This window comes from Sinocyclocheilus grahami, unplaced genomic scaffold (genome assembly GCF_001515645.1).
Source record: "Sinocyclocheilus grahami isolate Dianchi unplaced genomic scaffold, SAMN03320097.WGS_v1.1 scaffold30.1, whole genome shotgun sequence".
Classification (NCBI taxonomy): Eukaryota; Metazoa; Chordata; class Actinopteri; order Cypriniformes; family Cyprinidae; genus Sinocyclocheilus; species Sinocyclocheilus grahami.
The window spans coordinates 2,177,264-2,195,890 of record NW_015505209.1 but is presented as its reverse complement, the minus strand read 5'-3'; the positions used below and the strand labels follow the sequence as shown (position 1 = coordinate 2,195,890).

At 38.1% G+C, this 18,627-nt stretch overlaps 2 long non-coding RNA genes across 2 annotated transcripts in view; one reads left to right on the top strand and one right to left on the bottom strand.

The window, feature by feature from the left end:
- LOC107572685 (uncharacterized) overlaps positions 1–13,853 on the bottom strand; it is a 20,962-nt gene extending 7,109 nt beyond the window's left edge. The window contains exons 1-2 of the long non-coding RNA XR_001607384.1: positions 13,844–13,853; positions 2,393–2,397 (exon numbers count right to left, since the gene is read on the bottom strand). This is a non-coding gene — a long non-coding RNA (uncharacterized lncRNA). The remainder of the gene's footprint in view (positions 1–2,392; positions 2,398–13,843) is intronic.
- Positions 1–18,627, top strand: part of LOC107572678 (uncharacterized) — a 122,990-nt gene that overhangs the window by 43,009 nt on the left and 61,354 nt on the right. The window lies entirely within an intron of this gene.

Below are 18,627 nucleotides of genomic sequence, written 5' to 3'. Positions count from 1 at the left end.
TATATATATATATATATATATATATATATACACGCACACACACAAAGCTACATATGAATTAAATGATTATATTAGTTTAGATTCATTTAGATTAGATGAGATTTTTATTTATTTACTTTATATTCTTATCCAGATATTTATGGGTTTTAGTCACATTACTTTTTTGTTGCGGCCGCCATCTTTAGGACCTTGCGTACTAATGCGTAGCCTCTCCTTGGTGATCGGAAACCAAAATAACACTTCACCAACAACGAAAAACAATGGTATTAAAAAAAAAAAAGATACTTTAGGATTAGATCCTGATTTACTGTCAAGCGAACTGCTGACTCCACTAAAGTCTAGGGAAAACTTATCAATTTGACATTTGCTGATAGACTATTTACGTCTACCTCATACACAATCCCTCTCCGTACACTCGCGCCAGATTCAGTTAAATTTTCACATGCTAGAGACTTATCCATCGGCCCGGATCCATCTGCCGCACCCGGCCTGGATACCTGTTTACTCACTGCTAGATTCTGGGCCGAATCAATCTGGCCATTAATATTTCATTTAAAATTGATAACGTTACCTAGCCAAAACATTTACTTTCATTTTAATTATATAGATTATAATAGATAAATAACATGACTTAACAAATCTATAAACATCATATTATTATGAAAGCAATTTTAAAGTCCATTAAAGAACTCGCTTGATCAAGCTAGCATGAGTAAAATATATTTACACAACAATTTATTTGCAAAACCATGCAATTACGGCAAAAAAACAAAACAGCAGTTATACAATAAGTGTAGATAAAATATTTACTTTTTGCTAAATTACCCATGCATTAACTTGAATGAATGAGGCATTATATACACTTGGACTGTAACCTTTAATAAATAAAGGTTAAAACATTAAAAATTTAAAAGGTGTTTTGAAAAACACATTGGTAAATGGCAAAGTTTTGGAATTAAAATTTTTTTACTTGGCAAAATAATTTAAATTACCTAACTGTTACTATGAATAATTTTTAAAGTTAATCAATGAATACTGTTCTTGGTTGTTGCTCATTTTCCAAATCTCTTGTCAGGAGTTGTGGTCATTGTGCAGCATGTCTTTCCACATCTTAGCTCAGTGAGTTCTTTGCTTGGGAGCTTTCATTTCTGGACCGTCATCATCCTCCTCTTCCTCATCTGTTTGTTTGCGGATCGGAGTGTTGCTCGTCAAAGTTTAGTGCAACGTAAACATTCTAGACTCACATAACTGTACTTGGATCAAAGATCAAAAACACCTTGTTGATTTATTAGCTTTAGGTGGAGCATAACGAAATGCATAACTGGCAAATCAGCAGTATCGCACGCAAATTTCACCTTTTGCAAGTTCCTTTATGAACTTGCTAAGTAAAATACAAAAATGTAAAAACGCATCTGTGCTTACGAGAAATATTGAATCAAAAGGATTCCATACATCCACATCTCTTGGTAAATAATCCATTGTGATTTGCTGTTATCACAGCACAGCAGATAGACAGAACTGCAATTCGGTCCTATAAATGGCGGCTGCACCACTGTGAGACATCACATGAAATCTATGAATAATGTTTATATAGTCAGTGGCCCAATGCGACCCATTCTTAATATGGTGAGGATATTACAGTGTCTCTGTTGGTGTGTGAGTGTGTACAGGATACGTTGTTGAAGTTCTTCTGGGACCAGGATTCTCCGTCGCTAAATTATTCCAAATTCAACCTGGACTTTCCAAAACGGCCCCATTCCATGTCTGCGTGTTCCTCTCCTCCTCTCTCCGCTATATAATGAAGCTCTGTGTGTATCGGTGGTTTTTGAACGCACATCAGACAGCGGCGCACAGCTCCATATGTACTGGCTCTTTCCTCCAAACCACATCATATTTACAGTCTAATGAGAACTGCAGTCAGGCAGCCCTGCTGTCAGACCCCAGCCAAGAGTATGCACTAGTGACTGCTCCAAACAAGAAAAGAATCCCTTTCACTCTACCATTGTACACTCATTTTTTTGATTGCATGGAGAATGAGCAAAGGCATTTTCTCAAAATTATTGGAACCATGTGGTTTAGAGGTTCTCATCATTGGTTCTAAAAACAGTGTGGCACGATTATGTTTTAACCTGTACCAAAACGTTCTGCCCTCATCAGGTTTAAAACAGGACTGTCAGTGTAACACATTAATTACAGCTGATTAATAATAATATAATAATTATTATATCAATACATAAATATATTATATAAATAAATAAATATAAATTTGTTGAATTCTAATATATATGTATATATAATTTATTTTCTAAAATAAATTACTAGTGTTATTCAGCATTAAATTGATCAAAAGTGGAAATAAAGTATATACAATAATGTTTGTAAATAATGTTACAAAGGCTTCTATTTCATATAAATGATGTTAATCAAATTTCTATTTATCAAAGAATCCTAAAAAATTATTTATAGAAATGTATCATGATTTCCACAAAGATATTAAGCAGGAAAAACTGTTTTCAATATAGATAATAATAAGAACCATTATAAAATGAGTATCAACAATTATTGAACATCAAATCAGCATATTAGAATGACTTATGAAAGACCATATGACACTGAAGTCTGGAGTAATGATGCTAAAAATTCAGTTTTGCCATCACAGCAATAAATGACATTATAAAATATATTAAAATAGAAAACCGTTATTTATAATATTTCACAATTTTACTGTATGTCTAATCAAATGCAACCTTGTTGAGCATATGACACTTATTTAAAAAAACAACAACTTAATATTCCAAACCTCTGACAAAGAAACAAAAAATTGACAGTCATATAATGCAGTCCATAACTTTTTTGGTAAAAAATTATTTGATATCAATATTTGATCAAGTACATAACCAGCCAGTGTTCAAAACTTTGCCTTACTTTAGCCCAATTCACAATGGCTAGCTTATAATAATGTTTTCTAATTTGAGTGGTACGGGTAGGTTTTCGCGGGAAATTCGAGCATGGCACTGTGTCATTACGTCACGTCTGTAAACATAAAGAAGTTGTCCCGGCTACTAGGCTATTGCATGTGAGGATCCTGAAGGTGGACGATCATTTATAGCCTTTTCTCACAGCAGCTGGAATAATTAAATGTATCATTTTGATGGCAGATTGTAATACAGAAAGTATTATGTGTTTATGAAACGCATGTGAATGAAATTAAATTATTTTCCAAATTATGTGCTTCTGATTACAGATAGCCTGGGATTACACAAGATTTGTATTTTAAAGACAACCAGTTCGAAGGGAGCATAATTTGCTTTTTGGGTTAAAATAATTTCTTAATATGAAATTCGAATGGTATGACATTTAGAGATTAGACTGTACATAAATTGAAATCTAGACACTAATACACACTATAGGCAATGCTGATGTTGTTGACATTAATAATCTGAGAATAAAGTATATTAATAATAATAATTAGCATGGTTTGATGTGATATGAGCTAACCGATCTTTAGATTAAATCACCATTGGTAGCACGATTTATTGTAATGCTTTTTTCCTCAGTTGGTCAGAACAAACGTGTCAGACTTGTTACTTACTTGTACCAAGTCTTGTGACAATATCCGGTGAAAATTCTTATTTAAAATTCTTATAGCCACGCGGCACAACCCACACAAGGAAGATAATTCCGCAAACAGCTGCAATTACAGGTTTTCAAACAGAGATGGCGACAAAGAGGCAAAACTTACGAACTGCAGCTTTAAATTTCATTGATTGACATTCATCGATTTGAGAGAGAGAACTGCATATTGTTGAAATATATTTTGTGGTAATGATTCATAATCAGCCAGTGTAAAGTTCAAATTGAGCACTTTGTGCAAACGAAACCGTAGCAAGTACAGAGATGAAAACTGTATTGTTTTGTGTTTGAAGAACAAGAACTCACATATACATGAGCCACGGACAATTAGCCTACCGGGTAGTCGAGGAAACAATGTTGCTTTAACGATAACGATTCCAGACATTCCTGCAATTATCAAAAAGGCATATAAAGAAGTCTTGCTGATTGCCCAACCAGATAGCACAGCTCCAGCCAACAGGTTAGATGCATTTGAATGAATTCAATTTAAAATGAGTTCATACATAGATGGACTTCTGAGATACAAGCCGGTTCTGTTTAAGTGTTGGTTGATGGATCCAACGGCTCAAGAAATATGTTGTCTGAATCAACTGTTCTTGAAAAATGACTCATACTTGCGGTTATGGATATTGAATGAATATAGCTATAACCACAGAATTCATCACATTATCAGAGCATCAACGAAACGGTTTATCTTTTAAGGTCACTTCCATGCATAATGTGGCGCTACTATTCCAAAATGAACAGCTGTGGTATTTTACCATTTTTATTATTTTGACCCATTTGTCAACGTAGACGCCAAATTATGTAATGGAATTAATCCTGGATCATTTCTGTTATGCTGTCATGGCATGTTGTTGGAGAGCAGCGACGCTGCTTTTTTTTTTTTGTAACAGTTCAGTGCTCAACAGGCGATTGAGTGAATGCAAATGATTATTTTGTGTCCTTTTGAATTTGGTTTTAACTTCCTTCTCTGTGTTTATTTGCCTGGGGGCTGAAATTTTAGGGGAATTCTGAATTGAAAGCCTATTTAAAGAGTGCCTGCCTGCTTAGGCCTGACTGTGTGTCAGTTTACCACTCATGTGTGTCTGTATGTTGTTATGTTGTCATGTCACCTGCCCCCTTGCCTAACCACATCTTAAACCGGCCACACAGCTGCTATGAGTCTGGAACTGACTGAGCGTCAGTCAGTTTGTCCATCTGTTGGCTTTCTATGGTGCTTTTACCGTCAGTCGCCAGTGGCTGGATGGGAACTGCAACAGAAGGGTATTTGTGGGCTTTCTATACTGTATATTGAGCACTTTTATACAGGTGGGGTGGTATTACCTAGATCCATGCATGATGCTATAAAGGGTTGATACTATTATGATCTATATAGAGGTTTTACAGTCTAGATCTTCATGTTCCTGCTCCTGGAGGGCTGATGTCCTTCAGAGTTAAACCTCAACACACTTGCCTGGAAGTTTCTGGTGATCCGGAAGACCTTGATTAGCTGGTTCAGGTGTGTCTGATTAGGGCTAGAGCTAAACTCTGCAAGAAAGTAGCCCTCCAGGAGCAGTATTGGACACCCTTGTGATAGACCTTAGTCAGGTTAGACGCCGTTTTGAATTTTACATAGGTAAAAACAAGGCTGTGAGGGATAAATGTAGATTTTTTACATGGTAAATGTTGTATAAAGGTAACCCTAACCCTAACTTCCAAAACCGCTTTGGATTTTTTTGTCTAAAGTTATTTTCAGAAAGACGTTTCATCAGCTGTACAATCATATGCTGTTAAACAACAGACAAGTTAAATATGGTACTAACCTGACTAATTACTTCTGTTGTGATGAAATCTAGGAAGAGAAATTAATCCTAAAATCCTGAAACGTGCTCTTGCAAACTATTCTAACTCAAATTTCAGAGAAAATGTTATCTGAAACTTAATAGTGGTGACGTTAAAGTCATGCAACCATGATGTTATTTGTTTAAAAAAAATAAATAAATAAAAAAATATAGCCTAATATATAGCCTAATTTATAGCCTAATTTTAGCTCTTTATTCTGCTGATTTGTATTTAGGCTTAAAAAATAATGGAAGTTGTGTTTATTTGTGAAGATTATTATCTTGGAGAACAAAACATGTAACAATCATAAACTTTTGTTTGACAGGGCTATTTTTTTCCAATAATCCAGAGGCCAACGGAAAACGTTTATTGGATTTTTGTTGAGGAAAACAGGGCGATGCTAACTTCTGGGTTGGCCTACAAAAATGTCATCACCTCAACACTCTGTGTTGGTTCTTGGTCCACAAACTCGATTGGTGGTTGATTCTGGGGTGAAATTTTCCATTGGAAAGTTTCCATGGATTTTGAAGGTTCTTCTTGGAACCATTGAGAGCCGTTGTTCACTGACGAGCTGCGCAAAAAATTGTGCGAATATGAACGTGGTTTTGCACAGCTCGTCAGTGAACAACGGCTCTGTGTAGTGCTTTTTTGCACTTCCAGCTTTGCTACCGTTCGGACGTTTTTGCTTACTGCTCTGCGCTTTGCTCCCTATTTCTGTACTTTTCTTTGATTTTTCTAAGATTTTTACTTCAGCAGATCAGCACAGTGCTCAAACAACATATTTTTGGCACAAACACTAAAACTAAAAACTCTCTGGGACTGGAATAATACCACGAAAAAGAAGACTTTTGCCTCCCCCTGCCAGCAGTTTACATTCCGGAGAAGGGAAAACACAGCCGCCCACATTCAAACAGAAGAGAAAGAAAATGCCTCCTGTTGAATCTACTTGCTGCATGAACTACTGCAAACTTCTACAAAGGATTACGGTTCTTGAAACAAAGTTACTTGCTGGATTTCCAAAACAGGCAGAACACTCAGCAGACCGTCATCACGGACCCCATCAGCATACAGCCGGTGAGTCCCATGAACCTAGACAATCTCAACAGTTTATACCAAGTGTAGAGAAACAAGCCGAAACTGATTGTCACACTGTCAAAGCTGTAACTAAATCAGCATACTATCATCTCAAAAACATTGCAAGAATTAGAGGTTTTGTTTCCAGTCAAGACTTGGAGAAACTTGTTCATGCCTTTATCAGCAGCAGGGTGGACTATTGTAATGGTCTCCTCACCGGCCTTCCCAAGAAGACCATTAGACAGCTGCAGCTCATCCAGAATGCTGCTGCCAGAATTCTGACTAGAACCAGAAAATCTGAGCATATTACACCAGTCCTCAGGTCCTTACACTGGCTTCCAGTTATATTTAGGATTGATTTTAAAGTACTTTTACTTGTTTATAAATCACTCAATGGCCTAGGACCTAAATACACTGCAGATATGCTCACTGAATATAAACCTAACAGACCACTCAGATCATTAGGATCGAGTCAGTTAGAAATACCAAGGGTTCACACAAAACAAGGGGAATGTGCTTTTAGTTATTATGCCACCCGCAGTTGGAATCAGCTTCCAGAAGAGATCAGATGTGCTAAAACATTAGTCACATTTAAATGCAGACTCAAAACTCTTATTTTTAGCTGTGCATTTATTGAATGAGCACTGTGCGATGTCCGAACTGATTGCACTATATTATATGTATAATCGTTTTCTTAAATTCATTTTAAACCTCTTAAATCAAATTTTTGAAGTTTTTAAATTCCTTGTTTTATTGTTGTGATTATTGTTTTTATTTTATTTTATGTAAAGCACTTTGAATTACCATTGTGTATGAAATGTGCTATACAAATAAACTTGCCTTGCCTTGCCTTGCCTTGCCTAGTTAATGCTGCTCAATGTGAAAGCCCGCACGTGATGGAGATATACTGCTGATTACAGAACAGGCTTTACTGATAAGATGTGCATTAAATATCGCATGAGATTTATCGTGCAGCCCTACTCTTAAAAATAAAGGTTGTTTTTTGGCATCAATGATTCCATGAAGAACCTTCAACATCAACTGCTTTTTGGCATCAACTTTAACCTTTAACATTTATGATTCTGTGAAAAACCTTTAACAACAATGGAACATTTCCATTGCACAAAAGTAGACATAGTATTAAAATGTTCTTTACACAAAGAAAAAAGATCTTTTAAGAATTGTTCAAAGAAAGGTTCTTTGTGGAAGCCAAAATGGTTCTTCAATGACATTGCTGTGAAAACCCCCTTTTGGAAACTTTATTTTTAAGGGTGTAGATCCTGACAGCTGGTGATGTCATGATTAATGCAGTTTAGATCTAGATATAATGATCCTCATTGTGATGCTGGATAGCTCTAGATTTAAACAAATTGGATCCAGATAGCTGGTCATTCCCATTGTGAAACAGTTTAGATTCAGTTTAGAACCATAGCCATTTAGATACCGTCTGGATCTAGATGGCTATGGTTCACATTGCAATAAAATGTTTAAGGTAATTTCATGAGTGATCAATCTAGATCCATACAGCTTGTGATCGGGACTATATCTAGACATTTTATGATCAATCTAGATCTATAGCTGGTGATCCAATGACGCACAAAGCGCTGCAGTCTTATGGAAGGGAAGGCCTTTTTTGGTAAAGAGTACAATTGTCTATAGAAGAAGAATGTCAGGGGAAGTGGGGCAGAGAGATTTACACTTTCTGAAGGTCCTTCAGACAATATGTTCTCTGAGGCAGCTGTTATGCAGCTAAATGTACTGTTTCATAAATGTGCCCCCCAAAATATCTAATATCAAATCACCATGAGGTATTCAAGTGTAGATTAAGAAAATAACGCTCAAAGAGCTGTATTATTTTCGTCACCGAGAGCTCAGTGGATACAATATTTAGTATTCAGCTGTGATATTTGCTTCATAGTTGGCTGACATTTTGAGAGCTGCACATCAAAATAGATTAGAACTACTAAGCATTGTGATGTCACACCATACTGACAAAGAACAAAGAACATTCATGAAGTTCTTCACAATGAGAAGGTTTCACTGGATACCCTGTGGCTTCATTGAGTGAGCAGGTGGATTCCGTGTCTACAATAGATGGATGCCTTGAGTGAACATCCCCGCCATTATTTCTTGAGCTCACAAAAGTTATTAATGGCCACCGACACATTCATTAGCCCCTTTGTCATAAGAAAACAATTTTGTCTTCTCAGTCCCTTGCTTTACCCTTTCACTTTCTAAAGGTGGTGAGTTAAAAGTCTCAACCAGTCGCAATGCAAGTCTCTCTCATACCGCAAGGCCTTGCAGAGATATGAGGGGATTTCATGCTGTTATGAGAAACTTTAGTTCTTGTTTTTATATGACTGTCAGTTCCCAACATAAGTGAGGGCCTCTTCTAACACTATGCATCTTCTAAGGATCACAAAAAGACAACAATCCCATCAAAAATGGCTTTTTAGGGCTAGTTTTGCCAGGTGTTCCATCATGGGTTCCTGCAATCTCATATGGCAGAACCATTGTATAGCGAAATAGATGTGCAAACATAAACATTGCAAACTCAGCACAACACCCACATTATGAAATTTACATTATTAGGAGATGCTATAAATAAGCTTAAAGCTCGTAGATCTACACAAGCTCGGGTACCGACATGCACGCCCACACATTCTACAGTTCAATGAGTGCATCAGTACAGATACAGGGACTTCCTGTTTGCATTGAGCTTCAGTTTACATATCTTTAGAGATATTCTGTTGACCAAAATATATTCAGGGCTCTATAATAAGGATGACTCGATGATCTGAGGCCAGTTTGAGAGAGTTTGGGCTAGTTGAAGGAACTGTCACTTGGCCTGTTGAGCCACATTGTCACTACATTATACGTTTGTTGATTATGTAAATGTATTTTGTTTTTCTGTGATGTATTGAACAGTACTGTTGTAAATTCTGTTAAACTGTCTAGCATAGTTCATGTTTAGTTGAAACTGCAGGAAGGCATCAGTTAGAATGGGATGAAAATGTCATTTTTGCACTGTATGCAAATAATAGTATTATTATTTTAAAATATTATGTTACTTATAGACAGCAAATTTTATTATTTCAGTCTTAAAAACTTCATTACTATATAGTATTAATATTACATTAATAATATATTATTATGTCCAATATTAAGTTAAGACTGCTATTGTTATTTTTATTATTGATGATAATAATAATAAATTAATAAAAACTAATTATTATAGTTATTACTTTATTTGTTACTATTTTTATATTATTGTACTTAAAATAACATAAAAACTAACAACAACAATAATAAAAATAATAATAAAATGTCATTATATTATATTACTACTACTATACTACTACTACTACTACTACTACTACTACTACTACTACTACTAATAATAATTATTATTAATTAAACATTATGTACAATAATAAAAACAGTTGTGGTGAGGCCAGTAAAAATGTTGGCAGGGCTAAGGAAACCTGAACTACTGGCTCAACCGGATTATCGAGGGGTAAAAAAATCATTAGGCTACTGAAATTGATATTTTATTTCCCTGACAAATTAAGACTCATCGTGGAGCCGAATCACGCCAGAGGAAACATGAATGCTTCTGAATGAGATGACAGCACTGTTCAAGGTGTGTTCACCCCAGTCTTGGGGTATATGTACATCGCCCTCTAGAGGATGGAGGACTTCATGATGGTTTTCTTGAGCGTTTGTGAGAGTGGGCCATCTTTCCGTTGACAATTTTACAACTAACAATTACATTCTTTCTGCAACTGTATTTAAGTTGTTGAGAAATGAGTCCCATTCAACACGATTAACCTCATCTTAGTCCCAGACAGCAGTGATTTGTTGAACAAGGATCATATTTTGCCATCAGGAAAAAAAGATAAAGTGAATGCTGACTGTAAGAGAATGATCTATGTTTCCAGGTTTGGACAAGCATGAGGAACAAAAATGGATAGGGCAGTTCCTACGGGAAATGCAAACAGTCACTTGACATTTCGAAACAAATGCTAAGTGTTGCTGCTGAAGCGGCGTTCCAGGAGATGCAGACCTGGGCTGGGTACTGTCGGAGGAGAGAAGAATGAGAGAGATAGAGGTGAATCGAGAAAGAGTGAGAGAAAAAATGAGGGAGCGCCATGCGGTTGGATGGTATTCTTGGGAAAGTTTGCAGCTCTTGCAGTATCTGGAGCTCAGCTGGGGACAAATACCACATGGAATCGAGAGGAAGCCTGTAGAAGTAGAGAGGGCCTTCTGGAGGAATGTTTCACTTCAAATGGAAAATGTTTGCAGCTGTTCGCCATCGTTTAATGTTGTGTTATATATGGTATCCCTCTGATTTTGAACAAACAGACTTTTTTGTTGTCACCTGGACTTTTTAGGGCATCATGGTTTAGGTTGTTATTGTGTAGAAGGTGCATTGTGTTGAAGGTGTTCACCAGCTGGAGTGAACTTTTCCAAGTTTTTCAAGCTCCAGAAACTCCAAACAAACAATATTATGGCCTGATTATGTTTGAAATGACATCACCCCAGATCTTCAGTTCTTCGTTTTTCAAGTTCGCTTGAAGTATAATGGGGCCGTCACCAGGGGCGTAAATTTCTTCTAACAGTTGGGGGGGACAATAAACATAAAATTTCTCAAGAGCGATTTTTGAAGGGGACACAAATAATACAGCTAAAATTAAGGATATGTATACACAGAGGAAAGCCTTACTACTATTAGTGCAGCAGGGAGACCGTGCCAAATTAGACAACATCAAGCTGTTGTGGTCACGCCGAGATGGTGCTGGTGTCCGTTAAACATTATTACTATCCGTCACAGTGTTGCCAAGTCCACGGTTTTCCTGTGGAATTGGGCTACTTTATCACTGTTGCCGCGGGTTGAAGCGACCCCAGTAGCGTGTATTTCAGCCCCGGGAACGGGATCTTTACCGGGGAACCCCCTCAAATGCGGTTCGTTTGGACTAGTTTCGTCAAGCAGGTAACGTTATTATTGCTAACATAGCTACTCATCAAAAAATACATTGGCATCATTTGTATTAAAGAGAAATTCATCTTTAATAAACTTTATCTGATGTTTAAGTGAATAAAATAGCCTTGACAGCCTTACTTACTGGAGTTCCACAACTATTGACTTTGTTCTCTCTCACCGGACTCGTGTGTGTGTAGGTGATGTAAAAGAGGAAAGCAGCCATTTGGACCAAAGCACTGTGAGGCAAGGGAAGGGGAGACTCAAAATGTTTCTAAACTTAAAATGCATTTTTGCCCCATTTGTGTTGTTTTACTACTTACACAATTATTTAAAGTATAAAACATTGTTATTTACAATGCACAGACTGGTTTTAATCATATTTTTAGGGGGGGCAACCCTCAGATGGGGGGGTCCTGTCCCCCCCCGACCCCTCCGGGATTTCCGCCTATGGCCGTCACAGTACCCTTTAAGGCAAGTCAGTCACTTTGCGGGTATCTTTTAATCTTAAAAGGATAGTTCATGCAAAAATTTAAATTCTGTCATTAATTACTCGCCCTCATGTCGTTTAAAACCCGTAAGACCTTCGTTCATCTTCAGAACACAAATTAGGATATTTTTGATGAAATCTGAGAGCTTTCTGACTCTGCATAGACAGCAACGCAACTGAAACTTTCAAGACCCAGAAAGGTAGTAAGGACATCATTACAATAGTCCATGTGACATCAGTGGTTTAACCATAATTTTTTTTTTAGGCCACGAGAGTACTTTTTGTGGGCAAAGAAAACAAAAATAACTTTATTCAACAATTTCTTCTTTTCCATGTCAGTTTTCGACACGCGTTCATGTGTGTACCACGACACGTTACCATTATGTAGGGAATTTCTGTGGGCGAAATCAGTCATTTCAAAAGTAATCCCCATGATTGCCAATTTTACCTGAGGGAAAAAGATTTTCCTACACACCGATTGGTCAAATTGGTCACACTGATTCACCATGTTGACCAACAGAGACTTCTGTGTAAGCTGTAGGGTTGGGTACTGAAACCCAGTACCAATATGGCATCGGTACCCATGTAACCGGTATGTACTAGAACCGAATCAGAACGCAGATTTCGGTGCCTCATTTTGGTGCCTGCCTGAGCGATCGATTGAAATATTTGTCCTCTATTTTGACGTAAGAAGCATCATCACTGGCACCACACGTGAAAAATAATTTCCCGACTGAGAAAATGCACGTGAACTCAAGTCGGAAAGCTCTAATAATACAAATCCAACACATCTTTGTATTAACGCGAGTGTTGTTTTCACATTCCGACTTAAAAGCACAACTCTGGAAATGAGAGCATCCGAGAAACACGTGAATGCAGTAATTACACTTGCTCTGATAGCAGCAGGTAGCCTTCTGTTAACTAAGCTAAACATGCTTAAATTAAAATGCCTAAAGCTAAACTTTCCTTGTAATCACATTTCTAAACCTGTTGTCCAACAAAAGAGAACATTATAATCTTTTTACTCCACAACACCAGTCAAATGCTTCCTTTTGTGATCTGATGTGGCTTCTTGTCACAGAATGAGGCAGAAAATATGTTCCATAGGCTACTTTAAAAAGAATACATCGATTAGCAATGGATTATAAATATACTTAATTATTATGAAAATACCAGAGATGGCTTGAATAACACAGATAAACTATATTGTCGCAGTCGAGTGTTTATTGTCTTTGTTTCAAAATGTTTTTATATTCTGTTTACTCAGTTAAAGCTATAATAGCGATGCCTTTGTCCATATAAGGGATTTCCTGGAGGGTCACGAGTTCCGCTACTTCTGTGACTGAATATGTGGATTTTCTGTGCGAGGGTGCCCTCTGGCATCCAGTATGAATGAAACAGACGTCATGTGTTTATAGTGCTAATGGCCAATCCATCATTTTTTGGGGAATTTTTATTTATTTATTTATTTTGTATTTTTTAATAAGTATCGGTTCAGGCACCGGAACCATTTTAAAATTATCGATTTGGCACCGGAATCGAAAAAACCCAAACGATACCCAACCCTAGTAAGCTGTGCTTCATGCAACGCTATTAATGGACAATTAACCTTTTTCGCCTGTGAAATTTCGCAGAAATTTTGCTAAGGTGCCTGCACCTTGAGTCTTCTACTTGTAGGGTGTGTTGGCCTTCTTTCTGCCCCATCAGCACCTGACCCGACCCCTGGCAAGCTCCAGGTATGAATTCCTTAAGAAGACGCTACCTGCTTTCACCCAGATGCCAACCTTAGAGCTTGGCTGGGCAAACCTGGCATGGCCATAATGTCATTGTACTCCAGCCACTTATTGTGAAGTTCACCTCAAGTCCATCTATTTTCATCGTTCAGTGGCTCCTCTGTTCTCTGTGGTTTATAATAGCCCCGCAGTTTGGATGACAGCAAGGTGTGGAAACAGTTATTGGAAACAGTTTTCCAGCGGGCGCCTTCGCCTATGCCTGCTCTGAGAAGCCTCGCGCAGAAAAGACCGGCCTTTTCGGATTTGCTGGAGGTTTGTTTGTTGTTTTTCACTGTCATGTTTCGTGGTTATTGTTGTTGATGAGCTAATGCCGTTTCATCCTCACACATGCTGGTGGTTAAAGCTCACGGACACTTGTGTGAGAAAAAAGAACAATGCAGCAGGCAAACCCCTGAAATGATAAAAATTTTCCCTTCGAATAAGTGTGTGCGCACATTGTACACAGTTTTTTCATGTCTGAGTGTCTTGGTTCCTTGGTGCGAGGTATGTTGTTCTTGCACCAGTTGCCTTTCTCCTGATGACGCCACCCTGTTGGAATTCACCTCCTTGTAGTTGGTGTGTGTGCACATGCACCAGCGCGGACACACGCCCCCGTACATAAAGGGGAGTCGGGTCCCCCCAGAGCCCAGGGACTCAGAAGACCCCTCTGTTCTGCCGTTGCTAACCAGGACCATTTGCTGCCGTGTTTTTTCTTGACCCACGTCTCCTCCTTTCTCGTTTTCTTTCTTTCTTCCTGCCCGTTTTCACCCACTCCCCTTCCTGTCTGGGTTATGGCAATTGTACATAATTTTGTTTCGGGATACGGCGGAGCGTTGCATGTGTGTGATGTGGGGGGCGCGTGGATCGGTCTTCCAGAGGTCGTGAGGGGGTTTGCCTCAGTCTGATTGATGGGGGAGGTGTCACCTCTGTTCGCTCATCCATCACATACTTTATTTGGGTTTTAGAGAAGAGGAAAAGGAAAAGGGAGGACAGGAGGGGGTCCTCGCTCCTCCAAAAATATCAGACCGGTGAGCTTGCTTTCTCTACCCCCCTGAGCCTGCGCAGGAATAGACGTCTTACCCTTGTGACCCAGCACCATTCAGCACTGGCAACAAAAGACCGATAAATGTGGCCCAGATAGATTCAAAGTAGATTAGGGAGCAGTTTCTGTGTTCTGTAACTTTCTATTCTTTCCTTAGCTGTGAGGAGTGGAAGAGGAATTCTGGGATAGTTAGTGGGCGCATTGGCTTTGTGCAAGACTGGAGGTGTCTGTTTTGATGTGCTTTCTGTTTAGACCCTGACAAACAGACTGTACTAGTTCTGTCAGCACTGCTAATTATTTAGCGTCTGATATATTTTCAGGTATTCCCAAATGTTTTTCCACACCTGATAATGGCCGGAGAAAGAAAATAAGAGTTATAAATATTTCTATAACAACAACAACAACAATAATAATAATTTATTATTATTATTATCATGGCTGGTTAGAAATATTTATTACTGTTAAATTTTCTCTTCTCCCTCATAATTTGTATGTTGTGCTGATGCTCTGTAAAATATTTATTTATTTATTACAACATTTTAAATAATAATAACTTAGGAACTATTCAACTTTATTTAGCATTTAAAAATACTACTACTACTACTACTACTTCTACTAATTATTATTATTATTATCATGGCTGTTTAGAAATACTTATTACTGTTAAATGTTCTCTTCTCCTCCATAATTTTTTTTAATGTTGTTCTGTTGTTCTATAAAAATGTATTTATTTATTTATTTCAAAATGTTAAATAATAATAACTATGGAACTATTCAAATTTATTTAGCATTAAAAAAATAACAATAATTTGTATTTATTAAATATCTTTTCCACAGCTTAAGATGTATGGAGGACCAAACCTGCAAAAACAATAAATAAATAAATAAATAAATAAATACGCAAATAAATAAATAAATGTCTGTGTATATATACACATATTCTTGTTTAAATACATATATAAATAATTAAACGTGTGATGAAAGTAGGTAAATAAATCAAATTAATTGGTGGGCAAATGGAAAATGTTAAAGATGGCTTCACAAACAAATACATGTTTAAAAATGTATATATTATTATCGCAGCGAACCATTCTCTTGAAGCTGGCCAATCGATCGGCAGAAACAACCTAATCGTTAAGTTCTTGAAGGGTGCACAGAGGCTGAACCCTTCACGCCCTACAGGGACTCCCTCCTAGCTTTGGTGTCAGTTAAGCAAGTGGGTGACTTGCAAGCGCTGTCAATCAGCGCCTCTTGTCTTGAGTTTGGATCTAACGATTGTAAAGTCGTCCTGAAACCAAGACATGGATATGTTCCTAAGGTGCTCTCGATTCCATTCAGAGCTCAGGTGATCTCCCTATTGACGCTCTCCGATAATGATGGTGAGCAAGGTCAGAACCTGCTCTGTCCAGTGAGGTCTCTGAGAGTATATCTAGAGCGCTCTATCCTGTTCAGACAGTCAGAGCAGCTTTTTGTTTGCTTTGGAGGAGAGCGAAGCTGGTTGTATTTGTACTTCTTAGCTACTAGCTTGGAGCACACTGTGCCCAGGTTTTTAGGTGTCCTCATTAGTGCTCCGAGACTGGGCTCGCAGAGCAGGATATTCTGTATCTGCTCATAGTGCGGCATGATTGGATGTGTTCCCCATAGCGTTATACGCCACGGGAGAGACCATTTGAAAGGGTACGCTCCGGTTACTGATGTAACCTTGGTTCCCTGAGATAAGGGAACCAGCGTTGTGTCATTCGCCACGCTATAAGCTGCACGCGAATCGATGACTGTCGCTTCAGTCGAGTGATCTGATGAATGGCTCTCTGAGCTGACTTATATAGGGGTCGACTCCGCCCTTTCTGGCGGGCTAAAGCGCCATTGGTTTGTGCAGATACACAAACGTGAACAAATCAGGCTTCAGTAGAGTAAAACAGGAGTTTTCCCCATAGCATTATACGCAACGCTCGTTCCCTTATCTCAGGGAACCGAGGTTACATCAGTAACCGGAGTGTTTACCTATACAATAAAGGTTACAGCAGTGGTAGCAAATATCAATAGATTTGAAAAATATGTTTTACCCTTGGTATACATTGAGATGATTTTCAGCTTCCATGTTCTCATGACAACACTCAGTTTCCTGCAGAGACTCCAATGTGACCTGGAAGTCTGCAAGCTCTCACTCCATTTTAGTTTGTAACACCTATTTTTCATTATCCAGTGTCCCCCCTGACAGAAGTAGAATGTATTGCTAATGTTCAATGTCTTTAAGAATAATTGTTCATTGTTTGAATTGCTTACATGATCAGCAAAAACAGTCTTCTATGAAAAAATACAAATTGTATGCAGGTCGCAGGTTTTTGCGATTATAATTGTGTCTTGTTTTGATTCAAAAGCCACTTTAAAGATTTCACTTGCATGTTTTCAACTTGTTTTTACAATTTTTACCTCTCAGTGTCTTGGGACCAGTTAGCAGCATCTCTAGCAAGTCTGTATTATTCATGGTTGACCTCGTTAAAACAGAGGAAATAGATTTGAGTTTGAAATGCATCATTTACCCTCTGTCAAATGCTAGGAATGCACCCTTTGAACTGTCCGGGGCATCGTCTTGACTCTCACTGTCCTTTTCTCATTTTTATTCATTTTCCTCTCTAGTCTCTCTTTGTCAGAGAGGCTGGTGTTGTCAGGCAGCCAAGACGCTCTGATATCCATTTTGCATGCTTGTTAGAAAAAAACACAGTTATGAATATTCAGGGCATTCAGCAATTTCAAGGAGGGGGAAAAAGATGGAAGGTAGCAAAAAGAAAGCGGGCAGATAGCTTTGTTCTTATTTTAAGTGCATCAGTCATGGAGGGGAGTAGCTCAGAGGCAAACAGCTTACTGTAAAAGTCTGCGGCGCAGGGAGAATGGCAGCTTCAGATTAGGCATGGTCTCTGTTTGAGGGTCCCATACTGGACTGGAGGATGTCTGGTGCCGCTGAACCCCATGACTTCAGACAGGCGGTTCTCTGGGGAGAGACAGTATTACAAGAAGCTCGCCTGGTACGACAACATTTATCATCACTTACTAAGTAAAGTGTTAGTTGGTCAAAACAGAACTGAACTTGTAGGAAAAGTGCATTAGCACATAATTCCATGAAGACAGAAACCAGAAAAAGTTCTTCAATTTCAGACAAAATATTACATCTGAAGACTTCATACCCATTCAAACAGAGATTCTGGACTTTTTTTGTAGACAAATGTAACTAAAAATTAACAAATTGCTAACTGCTAGTGATCACCATGTATTTTATGTGTATGGAAAATAGCAGCTTTAATATTTTGATGTTCCACTGGAAAAAAGTTTTAAGTGACACGAGGGTGGGTCAATGATGACACAATTTTCCAGTAATTTTAGTAATACCACATTGTATTGAATGAGTGGTTTCTGCCACAGTTGTTTTACGCAAACACTTTTTTACTTGCTACAATCTAACAACTTAATCAAAGAGACAAATAATATTTTCAATCATCTGAAGGGCCACTCTTCTGACTATCCAAAAAAGTTGATCATATTGATGTGACTGTTTTGCAAATGCCACAACCTTATGGAACATTTTCCATGATATTCTTTAGGAAAGAGCACTTATTGGAAAAGCTTGCTGGACTTTGGCCTATACGACAAGTCAAAGAGCTCAGCATATTTTTGGATGGCTTCTGAAGGAGCACTTGTTGCCTCCTCATCCTACGCAGTGCACTGGACCCTGATCCTTCATTATTCTCATGCTCTTTTCCAGCTGTTTCTGAGTAACACCCCCCCCCCCCCCCCCCCCCCCCCCCTCCCCCCCCTC